The 18099-nt window shown below is 42.1% G+C and overlaps 1 protein-coding gene across 12 annotated transcripts in view; it reads right to left on the reverse strand.

Annotated features, from left to right (window-relative positions):
* The window catches only part of BACH2 (BTB domain and CNC homolog 2), a 181867-nt gene that overhangs the window by 79865 nt on the left and 83903 nt on the right, over nucleotides 1-18099 (reverse strand). For 4 of the 12 annotated variants that reach the window (XM_030267595.4, XM_072926654.1, XM_072926649.1 and 1 more), the window contains one exon: nucleotides 3763-3889. The exons of the other annotated variants lie outside the window; for them this stretch is intronic. The gene's annotated coding sequence lies outside the window, so the exon portion shown is untranslated. The remainder of the gene's footprint in view (nucleotides 1-3762; nucleotides 3890-18099) is intronic. 12 annotated transcript variants of the gene reach the window in all.

Consider the following 18099-nt stretch of genomic DNA (forward strand, 5'->3'; position numbering starts at 1 on the left):
TTTCTTTTCCTTCTGATTCTACAAAATATGTTGGGGCATCTTTTTTTCTTTAATATAGAAGATTTTTATGCCAAACATGACAATTACTTTGTGTTCATTTCACACTTCCTCAAAGCTTTCAGCTGTAGATACTTTCCTACAAAGACCATGTTTTCCTTTCATTTGTATAGTATGAGGCCCCTGAAAAGCATTACTGAACAGATAAACTAACATTTCTGTGATTATTCTACCAGATCACACGACAGGTACGTGCATTGCTATGCATACATACTAAAGAATTCTTTACTGTGATGGTGGTGAGGCCCTGGAGCAGGCTGCACAGAGAAGCTGTGGATGCTCCATCCCTAGAAGTGTTCTAGGCCAAGGTTGGATTGGGCTTTGAGCAACCTGGTCTAGTGATAGATGTCCCTGCCCATGGCAGATGTGTTGGAACCAGATAAGCTTTAAAGCTCAACCTAAATCACCCTGTGGTTCTATGAAACTGCACATCCCATCAGAAAGGAACTATAACAAAACCAGCAAATTTATCTAGTAGGCATTAAATAATAATTAATAGGCTTTGTCAAAGCTTTGCATTGATTTTATCAAGGAATTTAGGTTAGGAACACAAAATTTGTTCCTTTGTTTCTCCTTTACTCTGGCGAGCTTCAGAGAATAAACACCATCAGCGTAATTTGGCATCCCTGTGTTGATGCGATGTGTGTTGTAACCCTGCAGCCACCTTAAAGCAAAGCAACCTGTCATGCCAGCCCATGTCAAAAGAAAACTGGAGAAAGAATGAAACGTTCATCTGCCCACAGAAAACTCACTGTGCTGTCACCTCTGTGCAAGGGGCTCAGGGCTCAGTCCCTAGAGGGGAGCACTCTGGCATGGGGAAGGCTGGTGAGAGGAGAGCTGGGGCTAGGGGGCTGGGGAGGGGGCTGAAACTCCCAGCAGCCAAGTCCCAGCATCACCACACAGCCCAGATCCCACAATGAGCACAATCCCAATCCCAGACTCTGGAAAAGGCTTCCCCCATGTATCAAGGAAGCGGTCACACTCTGAAGTGGTTGAGGAGGAAATACTTGTGGAAGGAGAAGTAATTAGCTTTAAGCTACAGGGGTTCTCAAGTTGAGGTTTTCAAGTTGCCAGTGCCCAACACTTTACTGTTTTCCTGGAAAAAACACTGGAATGCTTAACTACTATTTACTTGAGTGAAGTTGGCAACGGGGAGTGGAAAGGAAGATGGTTTTCTTTTGAACAGAAGGGGACAGCAGCAGTACAAGCAGTGGCATGTATCTGACTTCACAGGATCACTGCAAAGTCTGTGTCTGCAGAATTACCACAAACTAAAGCTAGATAAAGGGGGAGGTGAGGAAGAGGAAAATAAACCCCTAAAGTTTAGATCTTTCAAAAATCTACTCTTATTTTTTAAAAACATGCAAAATTAACTCTTCAGTAAAAAATTCTGGTTTCTCAAGAGATGTCTGCTATGTCTATTTAGTATGACTAATATGTTTATGACTCCTGTTTATGATTCCATAAAAAAGTGGAGGGAAAAATAAAACCAAAATGCAGTGCAAACGAGAGAGATTTGGTGGTTATTTTTCTAAGTATGTTGTTTCTGGTAAAAAAAGTTCAATATTTCCTGAGCAGTGATCCTACTGCATTTTACGCCAAGTCTTGTGGAAAATTGGTCCCTTTATGGAAAGCAGGTTATTTCCTCTGGATGGCACCCTTCTAGATGGTTTACCAACAGATACTCAAACTCTTGCTACCTTTAAGGATCACTTAATTAGGTACTTGAAAAGAATTATGAGTCTGTGCCAGGAACACAATGCTTGTGTCTCTTCAGTTTATACAGTTTTTTTCCAATTCGGCATAACATTCATTGACAGACTGTAAGAGTACCAAATATTTATGGTCACAAATATACATTATTTAAATTGCCTATAAACCTAAAAATATAAACTCTAAATCTGTTCCATCATAAATCACTGGTAGAACAAAAATAACTGTTGCTTACTGAATGGCCAAAGGACTAAAACCTTTAGTCTCTATGTTTTCAAGGATAACTTAGCTTCCTGAGCAAAAATTGCACATGCCACGGCATATCAGAAGAAAAAGAGAATAAACAGAAGTTGGGAATAGAGAAACAAGAGGAAAAAAGGGGGCCCAGGGGGTGGGGAGGGGAAAAGAAGACTTTCAGCACCACTGAAGCTTTTCTGAGAAGGTCTGATTGATGTTCACTGCTGTAGAAAGCATGAGGCTGCATCCCAAACATTTCATTCCCTTCTGCAAATGCCTCACTCCATAGCTCTCCCCATGTTCCCCAGATATTCTTGCCCTATGCAGGATGATCCAGCCAGCATCAGGTTTTACACATGATCTAAAGGACTAAAGCAGGAATCTCTCTGCCCAGGGGTCAGCTTAGGGTAGAATGAAACTTAACCCCTGGTTATGCTCAGCACGAGGGCTTCTTCATGCTTTCCATCTGACAAAAGACTTTTCCTGAAACAGACAAATTATTAAAGGCAAAGTGTTACTACAGCTGCAAACTTACAGGAATGCATTAAAACTGAGTTCATATAAAGAGCCAATGGTGCACCTACTAAAGAGGAACTTCAGCAGTTTAACGGGCTGATCAGCCAGGTTTACAGCATTGGGAAGAGCTGGATCTTAGGCAGGGTAAGATATACTCTCTGCTCCAAGGCTTGCTCTCATCAAGGTCTCAGCTCTCAGCACAGACCTGCACATGTGGGACATCAGTTAAAAGGGTCATTAAAGGTCACAAAATCACTGTCCTACACCAGCTTGAAAAACCAGGTCCTGCAGTCTTGAAGCTTGCAAGAAAACCTTAGATTTATTCTCAAAATAAGCATCCGCCTTAACAGCTTGCAAAGAAATACAGAAAAATAACAGTACTTCCAACTGGACTTTGTAAATCTGGTTGATTTTTTAAAAAACTTATATTATTTAACAACCTCTTGTACATTTTTGAAGCAGGTTACCTTTTTTCTCCCCCTTTCTGATGGCTTCCAGTACCGCCTGGCAGCTGAAATTAGCACTGAGGAATGCAAATGTAAAGGAAGACACACCAGACACTCTTAACTGGCAGAAGAATGCATGAAATTGAAAAACCATTTGCTTCAATAAAACACCTTCCAGTTTGGATTTCTGTTATCCAGAGAGAGTGTTCAAAGGAGAGGTTTTGTTTTTAACAGGGCTTTAATACTTAAAAGGAGGAAAACTGGCAAGTTCTTCTGTTTGCAACAAACAAACCAAGAAAGGTGAATTAAGAAAGGCATGATGAATGTACCTTGGTATTACTCCACTTATCATGAAAGATGTTTCAGACAAGCAAACTATGCAGTCATGCTCAAGAAAACTGGAGATGATGGTGGGCTATGAGGGAAGTAAGCAAGAAATACACAAATGCAACAAATACACAGTGGGTTGTTTATTCTGATGTTCAGAATAGGTGGGTAAGATAAGGGCTAAGTAAAATGACCCACACAAAGAGACCAGTTGGTGAGCTTCTCTCAGGTGAGGACAGAAGGAAAAAATATTTAAGGAACGCTGAGCATGTGAGCCAGGAGAGGTGAGCACAGGTGTGCAAACAGAACTGGTGTTTTCTGAAGCAGTGCCTCACCTGGTGGAGTGCAATGATGCTACTGACACAAATATGTAAGTAGCAATGATGCTACTTACACAAATTGAAGTCAAGGATGCCACTTTGTTACATGCAATACCATCACAGATCAGCAAACATGTTTTCCTTACGTTTTGCGTGTAATTTCTTTCTGGTTGAAATAGCTTCATTGGAACATTTGTAGCTTGAAGGGTCGCCTGAGGCTGAGAAGGCATTTGCAGTGCTCCTGACATCTAGTGCATGATCTCTCCCTGAGATCTGTAAATTAAACCCAAGATGATATCGATACCGATGTCACAAAAGAGACATGGTCTGATTCACCCTCAGTGCACCTAATTTCCTCATAATAACCTGTGTAGTTCTTCCAAAGGGAAAGAACATCTATCAGTCCTGCTAGTTCCCACATACACTGTTTAACCGGGGGCAGCCAAAACAGGAGTCAGAAGGGCACAGCAGCTTCTTTCCCAGTGTCCAGAGGTGGGACGCAGAAAACCAACACAACCAAGGAGGTATGGACAACAAATAGCGAGGCACCCACACATCCCAGGGCTGCGAGGACCAGCTCTGCAGTGGATCCCTATCTGGTGAACTGTGTCAACAGTCAGAGGAGACGAGATGGAGTGATTCCCTCAGATAATGACAAAACTATGTGAGGAACAACCCTAGCTAGAAACTGTGACTGAAGTCACCAGGAGACCCTTCAGGACAACCATTGCTGGCTGACTGGCTGCAGGGGAAGGCAGCTGCTGCTCCCCTCGAGCGCTCCAGAGTCTGAAAACTGGATTTTCACCAGCTACACCTAAAAAAACCAACCAGGCTTAAACAGAAAACCTTCAGAGAAGCTGGGAAATGTGCACAGGGAGAATTTTCCACCCTTCCTCATCTTCTGGTTGCAGTTAGGTCTTTGACACATCAACCAGGCAGGGCTAGAAGGCATAAGCCTTGCAGTTCAAGAGTACTGCTACAGGAACTTGTAAATCTTTTTATGTAAAACCAGAATGATTTTCTTAGTGGAATATACTTGACTTAAAGCCACCATCGAAAATATTTTATCTTGGGGTTATGACTCATGAAAGAATGGCTAGGTGTGAAAGGAAAGTTAATATATTCTGTGAGAAAAACCCCCTCCCCAGCAACCTTATCAGATGACATGAGCTGAATATTTATGGCCTATGCAGTAAAACCAATAGACAGCAAAAGCCACAGCCTAATACTTTGTGTCAGATCTGATGAAAATTCAGATACCTAGCTTATTTCCCCTTAAAGGCTGGAAATTATGGTTAACACACATGTGAAGAGGAGAAAATGAGATGGTTCAGTGATGAGGATGAAACTGCTGCCCCTCAATCTACCATGTTTGTAAGATGACACCGGACTAGCCAGTGCTGGTTGTCTCGGATAAGAATGCTTCCCAGGTCATCATGAAATGACACAGCACACTGGATTAATGCTCCAAGACTCCTGACCCAACACACATGACCCACAAAAACACACCCCTGCCATGCCAAAAAGATGTTCCCATGTTTAATGATTATCACAGTCAGACTTTTACTGCTGATTTCTTTTAAAAATTGCAAATTGAGAAAACAGTCAACATACAGAACAAAAGAACATGCCACAGTCAACCACAAAAACTTCCCATAAGGTTCAGCATGTGGGAAACAGATAAGTAAATGCTGTGAGAGATGAACAATATTTAAGTATTAACACAAATGTTTGTTTTGGGGAGTTTTATCTGGCGTCTCTACTGGTTTTCCTCAAAGCTCTAATACAAAAATAACTACATCTAACTGCAACTGGGAAGAGATGGCAGCAGCTCAACATTGCTCACTTTTTTCCCTCTGTACTCAGGAAAAAAACCCCAACTGCCTTACAGTGTCACACAAATTAATTTTAAGGTGATTTAGGATGAAGCCAGCCATACATTTGCAAGTTCAGAAAGTTCAGTCAGTGGTCTCATTTTCATCATCCTGTCAAATGAGGACATACACGTGCAACATAAGGGCAGGAGAAATAGTTTTTTCTCCAGCTGTACAGGTGGTCCCCTATGTTACAGCATGAAGTGAGGAAATTATCCTTTAGCTCATATAAATCCTGGATGCAATAGTTGCTCACCAAGCTATGACAAGGGAGCCCACGTTGATGGATGTACGCATCTTGCCTGCACAAACCGTTGTAGAGCTGAAAGTGGGCAAATGCTGCATTTCCCACAAAGGAGCTGCCTCTTATCTTCTGTCTCCACCCTCACTCCAAGCAGGGGAAGTCAAAAGACATGAAATTGTTTTGTGGATGATCTTCAGTGGTTGTTAAAAATATAAAAAAGAGAAAGGGAGAATGGTGATGGGAAAGAGGTTCAAAAATATGTTCCCTCTTGGGTGAACTCAGGTCTTTTTAACAAGAAAAGCCAGAGAGGCCATGCACAGTAATGCTGAGAAAAAGGAAATGGTACTTCATTTTAGCCAGAGTCATAAATCTTACCAGCGAGCCTCTAACGGCAAAACAGTGAGCAGGGGAATTTTTATACAGAGATAATTAGTTGCGAGCTGATATCAGGTTTACTGTGCTGTGCACTCCGTGTGTGCAACATGTTCTCAACCTGCAAAACCCCACACGAGGCTCTGGCAGCCTTGCTGCTGCTGGCTTTGCCAGAAGGCAGGCAGCTGGAACTCCCAGAAACCCTTAGGAAAAAAAGGTGAAGATGGAAATGGGTATTTCTGCTCCTGAGAAATCTTGTTTGTAGCCCATAATGATTTTTCCAATGGGGAAATGCACCATGTTTATAAAACCACACCCCTCTGCTATGGGAAAGATGGACCAACAGGACACTTTGTGCCACTATTAACATCCTTGTCTTCTGGGATACAGACACCACGCACAGATTGTGAAGAGCAGGCAGATGGGTCATGGAAAGGGTTCATCCATTGAAGTGAGAAGCAAAATGTGGTTGAGGGAAATTTATCAGCCAGAAAAAAAACAGCTGCAAAGATGCCTCACAAGCACCAAAGTCAATGGCACATTCCCTTCACCTGTGCTGGGAACAAGACAGCCACCCGCCAGTGCTTGTTCCTCACCGTCTTGCTCTGTTTCACAGAACAGCCAGGGACTCACACTAGTGATTGACACAAAAAGGCTCCACCACAGCTAGCAGTCAGACCGCACTGCTAGTCCAAGAGAAGCCGCTTTTCGGTTTCTAGATGATAGGGAGTCCAGGAGACATGCCAGCAGCACGCCGGATGTGCTAGGTGCCAGCGAGCATCCTAGCACTTGTGAAGCTACTTTAGAGGGGACCAATTTGGTCTAGATGAGGGGGTCTGGAAGTCTTCATCCCCAAAAGATGCCCAAGTTAGGGAACAACCCAGAAAGGGTTGCAAAGGGACAGCTCGATGATAAAAGAGAGCCCACTCCAGCTGCACAAGAAGCTTTGAGGCTAATGGTCCCCCCCAGGCTACCTTGGTGCTGCCTACCTACCTTCTGCCCATCCTGTTTTCTTTTTAATCCCCAGCCTAGTGCAACAGGATAGATACACCCATTGCTTGATCACACTCTTCTGCTGACCCAAAACAGCTGGAGGCACATGGGGCTCGGGGCAAACCAGCTTTTTCTGCATAGAGTTAAAGCAGCAGGTCTTTTGTCAAAGGCTCAGTTTGCCTGCAACTGTATGTTAAACTGAAAGACCAATCTGTATTTACTGTGCTAAACTACAGTTATGGGGTTTTTTAATCATTCAGCCTAATGGTACACAGCTGTCACAAGAATCTTTGAACACATCACTGGCTCTCTTTGATCTGATTAACCAGATAAGGAACCACAGCCAAAAGATATGAAAGGATGAGTCCAAATTTCAAACTCTCGGCTGAGCAAAGGATTTTTTTTCAAAGGAATGGCAAAATGAGGAGGGAGGAGGTTCACAGTGCCAATGAAGATTTTATTTACTACTGATATAAGCAGGTGAAATACTCTCTGTTGCACAGTTAAAGAATAAATGGACCCCAGCCTCAAAGTGATGCTGACAGGTGTTTACATCTGCCACACCAACCTGTGTGGAGGGCAATATTTGTACCATCTTTTTTCCAGACTGGAAATGAGGGGCTTTCTTCCACAGGGATGCTTTTTAGACTGAAGAAGCCTCCCTGTGTTATGGAAGAGCTCCAAGGGTACGGCCCCTTCACCCAGACTGCTTCTGTTCAGCATGATTCTTCAGATAGCATAGTATTTTTTTTTTTTTATTCAAGACAGCTTTGTTTATTTGCTTTTATTTCTAGCGTAATGTTTACTATTCCAATCAGAACATTCTGTAATCTCATCTAAATGTTTTATTATTAATTGCTGCACCCCACACCCCACCCTTAATAGCTATCCTCGGGAGAGGTAAACATTTCAACACAACTTTCTCTAGTTAAAGCCATGAATATGCATTATTTATTTATTTAGGTAAACAGTAATTAAGAAAAATCACCAAACCGCCTCCTCTTTGAAATGAGCTCTACTTTACCAGCCTTGCCATGGGAATTGCCAGCCTTGCCTTTAAACACATCTATTACTTTGTCGTCCTCCACCATGATTTACATTGATGGTCCTCAGACCCCACTACAGCTGCCAGAAAAGCAGTCAGTCCCTACACTGAGGTTGAGCAACAAGTCCAAAGCTTCCAGCAAGGATAATCAAGAGGTTACAAGATGTCAGCAGAGAAGAAAGCTGCAGGATGAGGAAAAGAATGTTGCTATCTATCACTCAGTATGTTGATTTTTAAGATTTTTCACAGCAAGACAACCACTACTATCATGAAAACACTCATGACCCCCTTCTGCCCTCTCCCTACAGAGGGCTATGTCCTGACAAACAGAGGGGCTTGTGACCACTGAAGCCTCTCCATGCTAAGTTGGGTAGCAGCCAGCCCCAAACCGAGGAGTTTTTTGTACCAGAACAGTCAGATAGCCCCATGTGCTATATATATTCATACATAAATACATACATATATATATACACACACACAACTTACGCACTGGGTAATAAACAGCCGAGTGACTCCACTCAATTCCCCTGGTTTTCCTCCTCAGTGTTACATTAACTCAAATACTACAACATCCCATCCTGACTTATATTTCCACCAAATTGCACTGCAAGGCATGACAGAATATGGCAGCACCAGAGGCAATAAAGCCGCTAACACGATGCTCAATTTTTTAAACCAAAAAAGTCAGACACACCAAGATAGTCCTCACAGTCCTGGCTGATTATCCAGCTTAAGGATTGCACCAGCACTACAAGAGAAGAATCAAAATGTATCCCAAAGACAAAGGGATTTTCACAGATCTAAAATTGTTAGGTAAATAGATAAAACTGTGGCTGGGGCTGTGTTTCAGTTTTCACAGCTAATTTCCGGCCACCGTTCAGAGAAATGCTTTGCATTTCCATTTCTGACTCACCCGCTTTAACAAGCACACTCGCTGGAATTACTAAGCATGGGATCTCATCAAAACATTTCACTTTCTGAATCAAAGTGCTTTTCAATTTTACTGATGTGAACTTATCTATAAAATTTACCATGGTAACAACATTGGCGATGTGCAGGTATGAGTGCACAATGCGATGTACCAGAGGACCCTTCTCCCACTGGGCATCCCACCAAGGTACATGAATGCCTCCCAAATTCTGCCCAACCACTTGGAGCACGCTGACACCAGTCTCCCACATGCCCATCACAAAGCGATACACACTCCCAGAGACACAGTTAAACATCAGGTATGAATGAAAAGCATTCCTGAAAAGAATCTGTTATGAAACCGAAAATCGGAGATTGCCGCAGCGCTGTGCCTAAGTTGAGTCATCAGTTCCCTTTACAGCCTAATAATCGACACTGCCTTGATCAGAATGACTGATCCAAATGTTGCTTTGTGTTTGTGTGTTTTTCTTGGTTTTTTTTCTTTAATTAAAAAAAAAAAATCTTATGTAAACAAGCCGTCTGTCATCTTGCAGGAGTGTTTGTATTCTTCAGATCATGGGAAACATCTGTCAAAACCAGATTTTGCTCTCCTCAATCAACTCGATACAGTCTTAATCAGACTGTACTACAAAGAACTGGTCTTGTTAAGAAAAAATACGCTGCCAACTCTCAGTGGAAGCGCTGATTTTATTTCACTTTCTTGGGATTAAATGCTGCAAAGATTATTAAAAGAGTTCCCTCCTTCCCCTGTGGGATCTCTTCCCGCAAAGGAAATCCTGAGAATTTACATGCTGCTTTTCTCCTCTTTGTGCACATTTCCAAAATTAACTACCTTCCAGGAAGAGACAGATAGGAATAGAATCAAGGTATAGTGAAACTTCAGAGCATGTTGATTTCCCACCTTTTGACATGGGTACTCAGCTAACGGAGTGATTCCCCTTCTAATGCTTGCAACAAATAAACACTCCCACACGTCTGCATCCCGCAGGTCACACCTCCCCAAAATGATTCATTAAGTATTTTCACATCTTCTACACAAGGAAAGATCAACTGGGGCTGCAACTGCCTCTAGCGATGTTTTCTGAAGACAAGGTGACACAAAACAGGGTGGCTGCTACTACCAGGATAAGGGTGTTGTTAGACTGCCATTCTGTGAGTTCTCTGCCAGGGAATCTGCCCGGGAATAGCAAAAGCATTATGACAAAAGAAAGAAGAAGCCAATTAAAGAAACAATGTGAGACTATAACAGAAAGAGCAGGCTACTCCATTAGTAAGTAAATCAAGAGGAGATGACTGTGGCAGGAGGACCAGGATCAATGCGTACCAGCTAGGTGTTTTAGCTGAGGCTGTAGCAAAACTCTGTTAAATGGACCAGTAATTTATAGATTGAGGGGACAGTACTGGAAACATTCAATAGTTTTAATAATAGTGTACATATGGTCTTAATGCCCTTGGAGGTGTGAGAAATTAATGGCCACATCTATATTAGCTTTAACCCTTACACCCAAACCACTCCACTGGAACCATTCGTGTGATATGATGCTGAATTTAATTTTTGTATTTCATCTGGCAGTAACTCTAGCCCATTGCTGCACACTGAGCACCTACCAGTAGCTTGAGTATATCACCAGCACTGCTGGAAGCACAACTCTCAGCATATATCAGTAACTCATGGACTACACGTCATACCAGTAATTCTTAAATACAAGGCATGAGATAGGAGGAGAACTTTGGTATGCTTTGGAGAAGATGGAGGAGGACCCATCTAAACACTGGGTACTGAGAGTAATACAACACCAGATTTTAAAATATGAAGACAGATAAAATCCAAACCTGTGAAGGAGAAGAAATGATAAAACAAATGGCATAAAAAAGGGAAAAGAAAATTATCGACTGGTTGAAGATGATGCTGGATTTTATTTCCCTAACTGTGGTAGATAGCTGAACATGAAATTAATACCAGACATATCTGCAAAAATAGTACTCTTTTGAATTGAGTGGAACTGGATTTAAAGTCTTGCTTTAAAAAAATCTTCAGGCAAGTAATTTCTTTCAAGTAATAAATTACTGCATGGCTACACTTAGGAAACAAACCTAAGACAATACTAAACAAAATGAAATCTCAACTGTGTTTGAGAAATAATGTTGCCCAGAAGCATATAGATTTAGCTCTGCTCAGCACAGCATCCAAGGACCATCAACCTTGCAACACCTTGGAGAAACTTGTATTTTTCTGAACAACACTTTTATCAACTTCAGGTATTTTAGAGAGGAATGGACTGCAATACTCCCCACCTGCAGGTGAAACATGGTTTTGGCCAGATTTGAGAAGAGACTGGACTTAGCACTGGTTTCATCTGCCTGACCTAAAATAACACGTTTTCAACTGTAACTTTCATAAACTCTTTGAAGTTTCATTTTACTATTTTAAGGTTCAAGGGTGATAATATGAAGACAGAGGAAGCAGAAAAAAAACTGGACAGGAATGAAAAGCACTTTGGACTGTCAGGCCAGCAAGCGTAAGAATTGTATTTGGCTTTGTGAGAGCATTGCCAATACTAACAAACCATTAGCTGTCTGCTGCTGCATACCAGCAGGTCGTGCCCAAGCTTACATTAATACTTTGATGCATGCAGAGTGGACACATTTTGAAGTGCCCCTGTACTTGCTCCTAATTTAATTTTGCACCAACTCTTGAATGTCCCAATTAAAAAATAAAGGCGTGGGAAACAAAGTGAAATAGGGTTTATCACCTCATAAAGTTAACCAAAAGAGCAAAGAGCTCAACTCAACTGAAACCTTAGGCATGATATGAACTTCTTCAGTTTCATACTGCCTGAAAACAGGAGTTTAACATCAGTATTTTTGACATCCCAGTTAACAATCACCCAAAGTAGTAGTAAAAACCAGCAATCATTACACCATAAGCAAAGCCAACTCCATAACCAAAAAAGAAAATTATTTTCTTTCCGATCTCTCTTCTCTGCTCTTAAAATGTGACTGCAGTAGCTTCAGGGACATCCTGCATGAGCCATTCTCACTGCTTTTTCCTGTAAGAAAGATGTTCTCTGAACTCAATAACTACAGGTTAACTTTGTCAGGCAAAAAGAGCCTCTTTCTACAGTTCTCACAGCTTTTGGAGATGGAGGTCTTTTTTGTTTTGTTTTTAACTTGTATGATGAAACCCACCCATTCTGCCATTATCTTGTTTTATTACTCTTCATAGCATCTGCTTAAAATGATGTAAAAAGTAGGCAGTTGCATGGAGAATGATTAGTACAGCATGTGCTGTAGCAAGCAATATTATATCTTTTATTGCTCATGAAGTCAGAGTACTGGAACCAGCCAAATCTGTTACTTTAGTCTGAAAGCACATTTTTTCCTTTCCTGCTTGCAACAGGATAATTAATAACTGCGAGAAATAATGGAGACAATAATCATGGTGTTAGGTAAGCACTCCTAATTACACAACCTTATGTTTGGACCAAGGATTGATGTTTGGGATGTCTCTCTACAAGAAAATAACAAAGTTTGCATCTCATGTGTCACAAGGACATTTGCCACACCATCTGCTCCGCCATCATCCCAAACTACTCACTACCGTGCCAGTGTCCTCATCCCACTAAAAATTCTGTACTTTTACCTGAAGCTCTGCAAGTGAAAAATTACATCTAATGCTTTCCCATTTATTAAGAGGGGCTGATGAAAAGCTCATTAATACTTGGGCAAAAAGGCTCTCTACAATTGCATCACACAGTCATAAAGTCAATGCATGATGGCCAGTGAATGTTTCCATGTAGCAACTAGCTTTACACAGCATCCTTGGTAAATAGTGAGAGGAAATACAGAATAAATACTTGTTTTCCCATATTTATTTCTACACTGCAGATGTGGATGACTTTGCCTGCAATGTTACAGGGCTTTTAATCTTACATACCTCATGGATCCTATTATCATCACCATCATAATGAAACCAGACATTGCTTACTTCCCACTCCCCCAGCCTGACTCTGGCCAGGCACACAGAGAGCTCACGGAAGAAGGCCACCCATCATTTCACCTGCTTAGCTTCACTTCCCCACACCAACTGGTGTCACCTTAAGCTGTTCCCACCAATGGGCAGGTCAAGCAGCAGTATAACCTAAACCATAATGATCAGAAGACATTCAAGCACACCTTGTTCACAGGAAAGGCACAAAACAATCCCCAGGTGTTTCTGTAATTCTTGTTGCTCTCAGCACAATTAGATTTTATTGAACCGTAATCCTAGATAAGTGCATTGAATCTTACAGCTGAAGTCAATTACACTGCGTTAAATAGTCTTCCTGATTTGCAAGATGAAGATCACTTCTGTATAAAACTAAATTAGCTCAATAACTCATTATTTGTAGCTTGGGCGAGGGATTGAAAACGCAATGGACAACTAAGCTGTTGCTGTGTTTTCAGGCACTAGTCCTTTAGAGCTGCAGTTTCGCCAGTTGGAAAAAGGACAAGCACTGTAGGCAGAGAGAGGACATGTAGTGTTGACAGCACTGCATCTTAAACCATCCATGTTTTCTCATGGCAAGGGACTCTGAGCTGACCAGCCTTGGAAGGAACAAGACACTGGTTTTCATGTTCTGAGAAGTCCTCACACTTAAAAGTTTAACTGCCAACCCAAAGCAGATAAAAGGGCACATCAAAAGGTGTGTGACTTGTCACTTCTGATTCCTTACTCAGAATTTGCATCCGCACGGAGTGAGAGTATATAAAAACCCCTTAAATGAATATTTTTGCTTATCAGTGACTGAGTGGAGGAGCAGAGGGGCTGAAGGCCAGTGGTGGTGATGAGCTATGGGGCATCCTCAGCAGCCACACTGTGCCAGTGCACACCCTGGCAGGAGTCCATGAGTGTGACATTCCACTGGCTCTCACCACCTTCCTCAGCTGCTAGGCTCACTCCTGGTATCTCTCCAACCAGCCTCAAGCACTCCTTGGTTTCTTTCTTAAAAACAACCATATTTACATGTAATGAGATCTCCACATAAGTTGGGAGATGACAGAAGCGGTGTTTCTGATCCCACTGGGTTGTGCTGGGCATGCATATTGAGCATACAGGAGTGATTCAAAGCCATAAGTAGACAGACTGAGATGAGCAAGGTGAGAGACAGGGAATATTCCAAATGCCTGCTGCTGCACTGGGGCAGCCAAACTCCACTAAAAAAATAGGCCTAAAAGACTTGGAAAGAAAAAAAATCAACCCTTTTGAGATTGGAAATAATTTCCTTTACTCTTTAACACAGAAATGCAAGCAGCATGGGTAACTATCCTGTGAGGAAGCGCACCCCTTTTGCTCTGGTCTCCGGGGTGGCTCTTCCCATCGCAACATCCACATCTTTCAGCAATATCAGTAGGCTTTGTCCTCACAATGAACATGAGGAAGACGATCACTGCACAAATGAGGAAGTCAGTCATGGAGCAGGTGAAGGAGGCTGCCTGCGAACGCACAGGAAACCTGTGACTGAGGCAGGGAACTGAACCCAGACCATGAGTTCCAGTTGGGTGCCCAGTCCAAGCTGGGTGGCTGACAGATCACCAGATCACCTCTTCTTCTGGGGCTTTGAAATTAAAGTTTAGTGGGTTTTACAATGAACTTCTTTTTTTTTTTTTTTATTTTGTCTAGTCACTACGTTTCATTACACTCACACTTCTGCTTTGTGAAGGCTTTTGATCCTGCTTCTTGAAAAAAACAACATTACTGAACATCAAACAGAATTTACCCTTCACAGTTTGGTCTCCTCCCCTACCAACATGAGCCTCTCCCTAGTGCTCAGTGCTAGGCATCCTCTCCCTAGCACTCAGTGTTGTGTCCTTTGTGCACCCTGTGCTCATGACTGTGGCTTTATCAAAATCCACCAGTGATATTCAGAAGGAGATTCTTCTTTGTAGCTTCACAGAGTTACAGCAACTGCTTATGTGAACAGCAGTGCTGTGAGGCAGCAGAGCAGGTCTGGTGGGAAAACCAGAGAAAAGAAATGCACAAAAAAGGTAAGTTCCGAAGTGAGTGTTCTGACACTGCTATGCATCATGTCGACAGGAACAATCATCTGAAGAACAGCTACCAGTAAGCCACAGCATCAGACTGCCTAGGATGTTTTACTGGCTTGGCTAATGAATCACTGGGAAAATGTGAGCCATGTGCTCACTGCCAGGGTAGTCGTCATGGTGGGCGAAGACAATGACTCTCACTATCATCACAACTTGTGCCTTAATTGATATTTTAACATTTTTTAAGATCTTTCTATGTAAAGCACATAATATGCACTTCTAAGACAAAAACCTTTGGTATTATACTATTTGCAAGGAGGTGCAGCGAGTCAAACCACTATTTCATGAAATAATTCACACTGGCTGAATCCCCCAAAGACTGTCTCAAGATCTTGAAAAGGAAAAAATAACTAATTTCCACATGTGTAATAACTGACACGGTGAGAAAGAAAAAGACTTCACATTTTTGTGAGAAAATGTTGCAAAACCACAAACTTTTGAAAGTGCCCAATATGCTATTTTCAGCTTATCTGGATGCAGCCCAAATCCACAGCTAACCAAGGTGCATCAGAAGACTGTAATCATTCCACTCCCACCACAGGCTTTTTGTGCCCACTGTGCATCCAAGGCTATCAAGCCCTACAAAATAACATAGGACTTCTATGCTTAAAGCAGCCAAGCAGCTGCAAAAATAACTCTGTAAAAGTATTGAATACTTAGTTCCACTCAGCAGCTGGAGAAACAATTACTGACTGAAAAATTCAGTGATTGATATTACTTAATAGTTGGGGAAAAACTATTTGTGAATCATAATTAACGTTTATTTAACTATTTAAAAGCATGCATCTACTGTTTTTGAGGCTTCACAGAGGGCAAATATGTGGCCTTCTGGCACCATTAAACAGACCAATACAGTTAAACTGGAAGGACATGAGGCAGAAAAGCACACTGGAATAGTCAGTTCTTCAATGAACTGGTGTAACTGAGATTGCCTCAGCATGCAGGCTGCAATACCATATTTGAACCAAACCAGCAGCAACTACCCCGGGGTAAATTAAATGAATGCACAGCTCTAGCTCCCAGTGCCAGAGCAATGCAAACATCATGACATAAACTGGATGAAAATCCATTACTAACAGTGATGGAGAAACTGTTTGCCTTGAAACAGCTCAGGGCTTTATGGGCACCTCTACGGTGGCATCAGCCCGGGCCCAAGTGACAGGAGGGCTTCCTGGGAACAAGTGCAGCAGAGCCTGCGAGAAAGGACCAGAAGTGCTCATCACCTCCCCAGGAGCCAGGGTCTTGCTTCTTGTGCTGAAAGCGCAGCCAACAGGACTAAGGCAGCAATCATCCATCTGTACTCTGCACTGGTGAAGCCACAACTCAAATCCTGTGTTCAGATTTGGGCCTCTCACCACAAGAAGGACATTGAGGTGCTGGAGCGTGTCCAGAGAGGGGCAATGAAACTGGTGAGAGGTCTGGAGCACAAGTGTGACGAAGAGCAGCTGGTGGAGCTGGGTTTGCTTAGCCTAGAGAAAAGAAAGCTCAGGGAGGACCTTACTGCTTTATACAATTGCCTAAAAGGAGGCTGTAGCCTGGTGGGGGTTGGTCTCTTCTCCCAAGGAACAAGATCAGAGGAAGTGACCTCAAGTTGCTCCAGGAGAGATTTACATTGGACATTAGGAAAAAATTCTTCTCAGAAAGGAATTGTCAAGCACTGAACAGGATGTCCAGGGAAGTGGTTGGGTCCCCACTCCTGGAGGTGTGGGGACCCAACCCACATCTAAAAGCCACGTAGATGTGCACTTAGGGATATGGCTTAGTGGTAGACTTGCCAGTGCAGAATTAGCAGTTGGACTTGATGATCTTGAAGGTACTTTTCAACCTAAACAATTCTGCTTGTATGAGTTTTAATTATTTTATGGTTCCAGGAAGCCAATGGTGGTTTAGGTCAGGATTTAAGTTCCAGAAGCAGACGAACCATTAACAGGCTGCTGAAAACAAACATTAGGCCTCGTTTTAAACTTATAATTGGGAAACTGTTTGACTTTGGACTTTTCAAAGCCCTAATTTCCTCCAAACAATTCCCCTACCTGTTCACTGCACATATGACAGCTGAATTGTCCCATCACTGACAGTAACCAGTCCTTTTTTCATCTCATTCAACTTCACCCATGCAGAATTCTGTGACTGCTGGACACTGCACGGGTCCAGCAGGCACGGAACAAGAACAAAACAGCAGTTACTGTATCTGCCAGATAATCGCAGGCAGAGTCAAGCCAAAGATTCCTGGCCAGCACAACCTCAGTTACAGAGTGACCCAGGTGTGTCAGTTGACTGTACAGAGTAAAGACTCCCAAAAATGAAATCTATGCCAAAACACTGACTCAGCCTCAGTGTTTGAAGGACTTGGCGACAGGATTAACATAAAAAAGATATATATTTTATACCCAGTATATGTATAGCAAATGTCACCTGTGGGGAATATGCTGCAAGGTGCTGAGGAATGTGAGCAGTCTGTATAATAAATATGCTTAACTACATTATTTGAACTCTAAGTCATCAACTCTCCTACCCCTGCTCTCTCAAGCAACCATGTTACCAGAGGCCATTTCAAGAGAAATGCACTTATGCCACAAATACATCTCTTATCATACTTCTCATAACCTGCAGCAACAGGAAAATGAAGGCAATATAAAAAGAAATAAAAATTACAAAATTTTAGGTCACAAACATACCTGAATGGATTATGCTTTCAAAATGAACAGTATAAATAGTATAATAAGGGTTTTTGGTGTGAATCTCAAAGTTTTCTAGGATGATGTTATTTATTCTAAATGCAAACACATTCTCAGTGCCATATACAATGCAAATCAAAAATCATTGTGGATCCTTTTCAACTCAGGATATTCTATAACTATCCTTTCTGTGATAAGAAAAAAGATGCAGCTGACCAAATTCACCTCCATTCAGCAACTGCTGAGGTTCCTTAGCAATA

This window comes from Taeniopygia guttata, chromosome 3, assembly GCF_048771995.1.
Source record: "Taeniopygia guttata chromosome 3, bTaeGut7.mat, whole genome shotgun sequence".
Taxonomy (NCBI): Eukaryota; Metazoa; Chordata; class Aves; order Passeriformes; family Estrildidae; genus Taeniopygia; species Taeniopygia guttata.